The following is an 8,395-nucleotide window of genomic DNA, read 5'->3' on the forward strand; positions in this document are numbered from 1 at the left end:
GAAAGAGGAATAATTCTTGACAGCGGCTGATGGGGAGAGAGGAATTAACACTTAAGTTGGCGATATGAAAAGGTGAGGAGCCACTGCAGGGCAGAAATGTGTCTCAAGGAGGAAAATCAAGTGGACTTTTGCTACTGGAAATTAAACTGCGGGGGTTCCCCCCCCCCTCAAAATCACATCTTGGAAGACATAAGGGAATTGAGGTGATGCTCTGAAGGCAGAAAGGTCTGGTGCAGTAAATGAATTAATTAAGGAAAAAGGTATGCAGCTCATACCAATGTTTGCTGCTATTTAGTTAAAGGTACAAAGCAGTCCTCGGTAGCTAGGGGGGACGGGTCTGCTCCTGATGCTCTACAGCTGCTTGTTTTTGGTGTCTAGAGCCCCGTGTGCCGTTGTCTCCGTGCCGCCTGCCCCAATTATTTACTATTTTGCGCTGAGAGCCAGGAGGAAACGCTTTTGGAGTACAAAGTTTCATGCAATGGCCAAATAAGTGCGCGACATCCACGGGCGTGGGGGATTTGGGATGAAAAGGGTTGAGGATCGCTCGGTGGCATGGGGTGCCCGAGATGCTGCTGTTGGCGCGTTCATGCTTTGCTGTTATTGCCGTTGCCTGCTGAGAGGCTTTTTTAGAGGTTACGCTATAGGGTGCTCCGAGTGCCAAACTTGTAGCGTTTTGGGGATTCAAAACATACTAAGCAGCCCGATGCCTTTTGTTGTGTTTGGCACCCGATCAAGCTGCGCTTGACCCAAGCGATCCCGGGCCGGGTGTAAGACAAGGCTGACCTTACCCCCTTGGCATTGAGCCACCTGGAGGAACAAATCTGGTTCAAATGGGATTTGTTTGGGTACGTCAGGCTGCTGGGGCAAATTTTTTTGGCAAATTAGCCAGCCTCCTTGTAGGAAAGAGTTGGTAGGATTAAGGAAAGAATGAGAGATGCATGACATGATAATTTTTATTTATTTGCTGGCCCCTGTTCCGGCTTCTCTGTAAAGAACTTTCTTACTTAAAAAGAAATCTCAGGTCCTGTGGTCTTGGCAGCAAGAGCTATAGCAATGCAATCCCAGGCCGAGGATGGATTTATTGATGTTTTCCCTGTACCAAACGCCCAGGGCACGTCGGAGAGCGCGTGATGAAGAAGGTGATCTGCGGGATTTTGGGGGGGATTGCTACAGCTTTAGCAAAGCTGCTCTCAATTTCTAGGAAAAGTACTTCTGAGGTCGCTCAGCAGCTGTTTTTAACCCACCGCTGGGGCAGAGGAGGAGCAACAGACCTGAACAAGACCCAGGAAGGAAAACTTAATGGGTGCAAAAGTAGGACATGGTACAAGCTCATCCTCTCTAACGATGGCATTTTTATCGGGAGGTCGCCTCGTCTTGCAAACTCCTGCCTTCAGCGTTGACGGAAGGAAAAACCTCTCTGGTTTGGCTTCAGCCCCTTTGGCAGTTGTCTTGCAGCACGCAAAGAAACAGCCGCATGCCTCCGCTGCTCTTCTGCTCGCTATAACTCCTCGTTACAGTGAGAGCGCCGTGCGTTTCCAAGTGTTGGCCTTTTATTTATTAAATGACGGCTTTATTTCGACCCAGCAATGTCTGCCAAAAGCACTCTAAATGAAGAGCGGAGATTATCTGTAACGCAAACAGTCCCGCTCTGGAGGCTGTGTGCAAATGAAATGAAGTTGGCTAAATTGGATGATTGCTCTAAGCAATTTAAACCCGAATGCATCTTACTGGGGTTGCCTCTCTTCTTTCCTCCTCTTGGTTTTTTGGGCGTTGACTCGTGCGTTTGCAAGCCTGTGCCCTAAGATATTGTTTGTTTCTGAGTAATTAAAAGCTCGTTAGGGGGTGTGCCTCACCTTGGCTCATTGCTGTGATGGTGGAGGGGAAACAGCATGGAGCTGGTGGGAGGACGCGGAGTCTCCTGGCCTTGCTGCAAGGGAAATTTAGGGATTATTGGGGGGGGATTTTTGGCATCTGGGCTCTGTGTAAACCTCCGGCTCCGTGCACATCTTCCCTGAAGAGTTCGCAGCTCGATCCCTAGAAATCCAGCGATTGCACTGCGTGGTTTGAGCATAGCAACCATTGCTTGAGATGAGTAGAAATGTTTTGGGCGTTAAGCCGGACAGGGTTTGCTTCGCCACTGGCCGGCATCCTGCCCGGAGCGTGCTGGCCCTGGATTCCCATAGAAAAATCTTGGGTTTGTTAAGGCTTCCTGCAGCGTGATTGGTCTTTTTTGGGGTATGCCAAAAAACCAGGGTTATAAATAGTTGACTGGTGCAACTAAAGCCTGAGATTCCCTCCTTAAAAGCACTTCCTAAGGGCGTTTGAGAAATTGCCAGATTTTAAACGTGCTGGGTGTTGTCAGACAAGTGCTGTTATTTCCAGGCGGGTTGTGCTTTGTTTTTACAAGAGAAGGTGCTTATTTTATTCCAAAGGGAAATAGCGCTGAGACACTGTCCTTGGAGATCCTGGCTGTGGGGTGGGGGACAGCAGAGATACCTGTAGGTGAGTTTGCATTTTCCACCTAGCTTCTTTTAGGGTTGTAACGAGTCCAAGAAATGAGCCTGTGTCTTTGGTGGAAGCTTGTGGCCAGCACGGATGGAAGAAAAATGGCTTTAAGCCACAAATTTGCTGTTCTGGGCAGGGGGGAAGGTAAAATAAACCTTGGTGCCCTGGAAATCTTTATGGCTTGCGTGCGACTTTGCACCCCATCGTTGCAAAATCTTGCAGAGGAAAACACTGTGGTGGCTTGTACGCTGCTGCGTCAGGGCAGGGGGGGGGCAAAGGGGACCTGCCAGCACCTCGATGCCACCCCGGGTGCGCGCAGGCTTTGCCTCCTCTCCCTCGGTGCACGCTGCCGGAGGAAGGGCTTGATTAGATAATTGTATCATGAGCAGCTCCAACAACTGTCAAGATGGATAAAGCTACTGAAGGCAAGAGATAGAAAAGACCGTAATTATTTCCATGGTTTTCGAACCTCGGAAGGCTACTGGCATGGGTAAGGATCAAAGGGGAGGTGGAAACGGCTGGAGGAGAGAGGTGGCGGGGGGGATTGGGGGTTGATTTGTAGGCAGACGCAGTCATCTTTTTATGTTTTCCACTTAAATTTTGACTTCTGAGGAAGCGCAGGTGGTGGATATTGCATTGATATTCGGATCCCTCGATGCCGCGCTGGGGTTTTGGGCCAGCAGAGCTGCTCTCTCTTTGGCCAAAACTGCCTTTCATTTCCTTTGTATGTGATTTGGTTTGGTTTTTTTTTTTTTTAATTGGGTTTTTCCCTGTGGCTGCTGGTTTTCCTGCAACAGATGAGTCACTTGTGCAATGAATTCAAGCTGAGACCAGTGCTAGAAAAAATACATTTAGGGCAAAATATCATTGTGAAGGGAAATGACCGCTGGACCACCTGATCCAGCACCCGTTCAGGATTAGGCAGGGACGCTAGAATTAAAGCCAATCCTTATTTTTCTTTTGGAAAAGAGGTTTTTGTCATGCCAGGCATCTTGTACACAGAGCTGCCCTCGCAGCTGCGCAGTGCTGAGCTCGGCGGCTGGGTTTTATCCGGCAAGGTTTGATTAGTGCTGACATAGATGACTTGCAGCTCTAATTTATCTTAGTAGCTGGTGTTTTCGTCTGGCTGGTCATTAATGGCAATTAATACTCGCCCTTGGGTACCTTCTGGCATTCCCCCACAGATAAACCGCTATTTAGTGCTAAACAGTATTTTTCTATCTAGAACCCACTTTTTCTTCTTATTGGGGATTTAATCTCTGGCAATATGGCTAAACATATGTTTGGTGTGTTTGTCCAGAGGCTTCTCAGGATTTGATGTCTCTTGGCTTATGCAAGAACTAGGGATTTATAAAACCTTCAGCGTTTTTATTATTCAAAAGCCTAAATAGAGGAGACGGCTCTTGGTACGGGCGCTATCGATCCGTACTGGGTTGCAATGGGGAACGCTGGTGGAAAGGCTGCTTGGGCGATGCGTTTCGTGTTCGGCGTTTCTGCCTCGGATAGTAAATGTTTCTGGAGCTCTGCCTGCAAGTTATTTAGTCTGTATTTTCCCAGCTGCGTGAGGTCTGTACTTGTGTCGATCAAGTGAGCATCGCCGACTGCCGCAGGGATACAGAGCGGTGAAGCTATTGCTAAAGCAGCTGGTGCAATTGTTTTGGGGTGTAAGAGGAAAAAAGTCTTAAAGAAATGAGATGTAGTTTAATGTTTTGAGGCTGAAATTCAGATCTGGGTGATACTTGAGTGTTAAGGGGAGGAGTAAGGCTGGAAGGTGGGTCCAGCTCTTGCAGTCCCGCCTGCTCCCTATCCTTTAGGTGTGGAAGGTCCAAAGGTTTGGGGGCGGCAGGACTGTTGTCAACAGGATAAATAGTGCTTTGTGGGTTTTTTTTTTTTTGCCTGATTTCATTGCTCATGCGTTATCCTCCGGCACAGACTCTCTGCAGCCTGAGTCAGCCCACCCAACCACCCCTGCAGAAGGGGAATGGAGACCAAGCGCTTCTCTCCTGCGTGAACCTCAATCTGCAATAGGAACTGGTGCCCTTTGGAAGACCCTCTGCTAGCAAGCAGCTGAATTAAACTTGTCGATGCTGCAAAAATGGTTTTAAAATAGCAAATCGGTGCAATCTGGGGGGGCTTTTCCCCTCCCCGGAGCCAGCGCAGGACAGAGGCTGCAGGAAGGTGACTTTCAAGGGAGTATGACTATTTTTAGCAAAAAGCTATTCAGTCCGAATTTCTTCACGCTTGGCCTGAAAATATTTTGTAGCATGACTGACACATCTAAGGAAGCAGCAACAGAGGGATTAAATAAAATATATGCATTTACTGTAGAGAAATTGGAGTTGGCTGTTAAGCTACGCTCAGTGCGTGGATACTGGGCATCTGTGGATTCATGGGCTTTCTGCTCTCCCGAGGACGTGTGCGGTGGTAACACAACGTAGTTGTTTATCTGGAGCTTGGGTACGCGCAAATGTGCCTTTTGGTGTCCCCTCAGAGCTTCCCATTTATTTTTGGGGCTCCAAAACTTCTGTGAGCAGCACTAAGTAGGAGTTAAAAGGCACTGAAAAGTGAGATGATCCTTTATTGTGCATTTTTTTTGCACAAACAGACAACCTGCTCTGTTGTCTCTGAGCAGGTTTTGGTCCATGACCACTAGCAAAAGCAACACTTTGGAGGTGGAATAAATCTTATCCATTTATTTGGCCAACAGAGATTCTCTCGTTTCCCCTGATTTATTTTTCTTTCCACTCCCACACAGACAGATGTTATGACACGTTTCTGGCTGCAAGCCCTTTCTCTCACCAGGTTATCAAATGAGTGGATCCTGCTACTACTTGGTGCAAAGGGGAGCTGTTGGCACCTGGTATCGCCTGGCTTTGTGCTGGCTTTTAACAACGTGTATGGAGAGACACAGCAACTTTGGCAGAACAGCGTCACACCAAGGTTACGATCTTGAGACGAGGTGGTGGCCAGTAACACCTATAGGTTAGTGGCGTGCAGAGACTTTGGGTCTGTGGGTGAAGTCTGGCTTGTTTGATCTATAAGCGTTTCATATTTGCAACTTGTGCCAAAATATATCTGTCCTACTTGTGGCCAGGGTTGTTTTCTACCATGAGATGATGGCTTTTCTCTCCCTGGTGTGGTTGAGCAGGGTGTTTAATGCTGCAGTTGCAGAGGGTTAAGGTTGCTTTCTGTGCTGCTCGGACTGAAGTTTGGCTACTGGCTCTTTAGAACAACTTAACAAAGGGGACTGGCTTTTCCCCTCTTGGTCGTACCTGCCTGTGGTGGCTTCAGATGCTCCTCCAAGATGTGTTACAGGACCTGGTGTGGCTACAAGCAGGAGCTGAAGCTGGGAGGATTCTGCAGTGGGAGGCCATGGGCTTTTTAACTCTTATGTCTTGCAATGACCTGAGGCATAAAAGCTTTTAAATCCACCTAAGAAACATGTTTTTTGGGGGACAATAGTCAGCGATGAGTTGATTTCAGCCATTGTGTGGTTTCTAATTTTGTGGCAGAGTTCCATAAGGATTAATAACAGTTCAGATCTGTTTTTCCCTGCTCTCCATCCGTCCTTACGGCTGAGTCATCATCACATCCAAGACCTAAGGCTCAGCTCCAGAAGGTGGAAAAGACCTAAAAAGACTTTTTTTTTTTTAAGCTGTCGAAGTGGCATTTCTGCTTTTAGGTCTATTTTGCCTAGGAAATAGCTAAGCCTGGGAGGCTTTCGGATGGAGGGGAGTGATAAAGCAGAGCTGCGTTATTACAGGAATGTAAATGAATTTACTCTGTAGTTATAGCCCACGGGGTTGTGCATCACCTCCGTGAAACATACGGCTTCCTTGAGACCCTATAGAGGAAAACCCAGCCCTGAAGCCCTGGGCGTGCAGAAGGCCATTAAATGGGCAAATCACTGGGCTCTGCTCAACCCAACCTCCTGCTCCGGCATGTGTTATTTCAAGAGGGAAAAGGCCAATTTCCGCGTTTTTATTTGAGGTGCTCAGCAAGGGAGGACAAGCTTTTCTGGGTATGCACAGGTAGTGATTTTTTTTTTTTTTATTTCTCCTATAGGTTCTTGCTGTCCCTATATAGCATCCTCTACTGTCAACGGTGGCTTTGGGCGGCAAGGCCTTATTGCTAGCGCTGGGCACTGATACCGAGCTACCTGGACCCCTGATATACTCAAGAGGGGATTTTTCAGGTCCCTGAAGGCCTGGGAATGAGAGCAGGGTTGTACGGCTGGGCTGAGCAATGCTTATTTGTCATCAGGGCTGTAAATCAGGCTTGTGTGGTTGGGGAAAAACCAGAAGCTGCTCTGGCATTTGAGCCAGAGGTTTAAAATTGAGGGGGTTTATTGCATTAGAGGCTTTGGTTTTCTCTGTTGCCGTAGGATGGAGTGTGTTGGTCCAGGGCTGGTCGCGTGTTGGTGGGAAGGAGTTTGGAAAGAGCCTGTATGTCTTCCTACAAGCCGTGGCCTCGATGCATTTTCTCCAGTTCCCAGGTGATACGTTAGCAGTTTAACTGTGCATCGAGCATCTGAGTTGCAAATATCTCCGCAATATCTGCTGTGACTTACTGTGGAAAGACGCAGCTCCCTCTGCGATGCTGGTTGATGTGGCATCTATCCTACCCGTCGTGACGGCACGGTCGATCCCGCTGCAGAGTTTTTGCTGGAAAAAGCCAAGCAAATCGCACGAGGAACGTTTGCTGGGGATGAAATTACAGCTGGTTGATTGTGGTGGCTCCCATTTTGGGCAAATCGTAACAAGCTTAGGGACTTCCAAGAAGCTTTTGATTTTAAAAAAGAAAATATGCACAATTAAGGGGGGGGGGGGAAAAAAAAAAAGAAAAATATATCCTTGAAAGGTGGCTAATTAAACCCATCTGACTCCTTGAGAATGACGGGAGAAGGTTGTTTTTTCCCCAAACTGGAGCCCAAGCTGCTGGATCATTTCTGCAGCCCCGTGGCTTTATCATTTAGCATATTTAGCCAGGTATCTCACGCCAACGGATTAAATATCCACAGCAGAGACTGAATCTTAGCACGGGAGTGAGAAATGGGTGTAAGAGGAAAACTGCAGCAGCTCCATCCCCGTTTCCCAGGCGGAGACATAGGTCTGAACCCCACGCAGGCCGCGGGGTCGAGGTAGAGAGGGGTTATTTTTAGTTTGTAGTTATTTTTAGCGTTGGGAACCCATGTAATGAGTTTGTTATTTGTTGTGGGTTAATTAGCGAGGCTTTTTAATGGAGAGAACTGCGGTGACTCAATGTTTTGGAAAGAGGCTTCGGAGCTGTGGCTTCCCAGTGGGTTTTACCCAGCGCTGCAGGGAGCATAGCTTGCATAGAAAATGGAATCAAATCCCTGGTTTTGAGTTTTATGAACTAATAAATAATCTTTAAAAAAAAAAAAAAAAGCCAGGAAAAGGCAAAGCTGACAACTACGAGCTACAACTTCATCTTTGGTTTGCAATTATAACTTCTCTGCTGGCAAAACCTGATTTCTTGGGGCTGTAAGCCCAGCAGTCTCTGTACCCTTTGGCATGTACTAGCCCAAATTATAAGCGATATTTGGCTGAAGCAGTATCTGTCAGATGTCGCACCACGTCTGTGTGGGTTTTTTTTTTAACCCAGCTGAGCTCTGTGGATTTGCATCCACCTGCACGGCTCCAGCACTGAGGCTCAGCAGAGCGAGTGGCCAGAAAGGAGACACCAAGACAGTTAAAAAGTGGGGGAATGGGGGCGGGGGGGGGGGGACCCCCTCCCCCCCCCCCCCCTGCCATACCAGCAGCACAGGTCCTGTGTAAGGAGGCAGAAACTCTGGGTGCATATGAACCTTGCAAATACCCAGCGGAAGGCAACGCTGTCCCACCTTCTCTAATTGAATTGCAGGGCTTCG

This window comes from Pygoscelis adeliae, unplaced genomic scaffold (assembly GCF_000699105.1).
Source record: "Pygoscelis adeliae isolate BGI_AS28 unplaced genomic scaffold, ASM69910v1 Scaffold575, whole genome shotgun sequence".
In the NCBI taxonomy this organism is placed as follows: Eukaryota; Metazoa; Chordata; class Aves; order Sphenisciformes; family Spheniscidae; genus Pygoscelis; species Pygoscelis adeliae.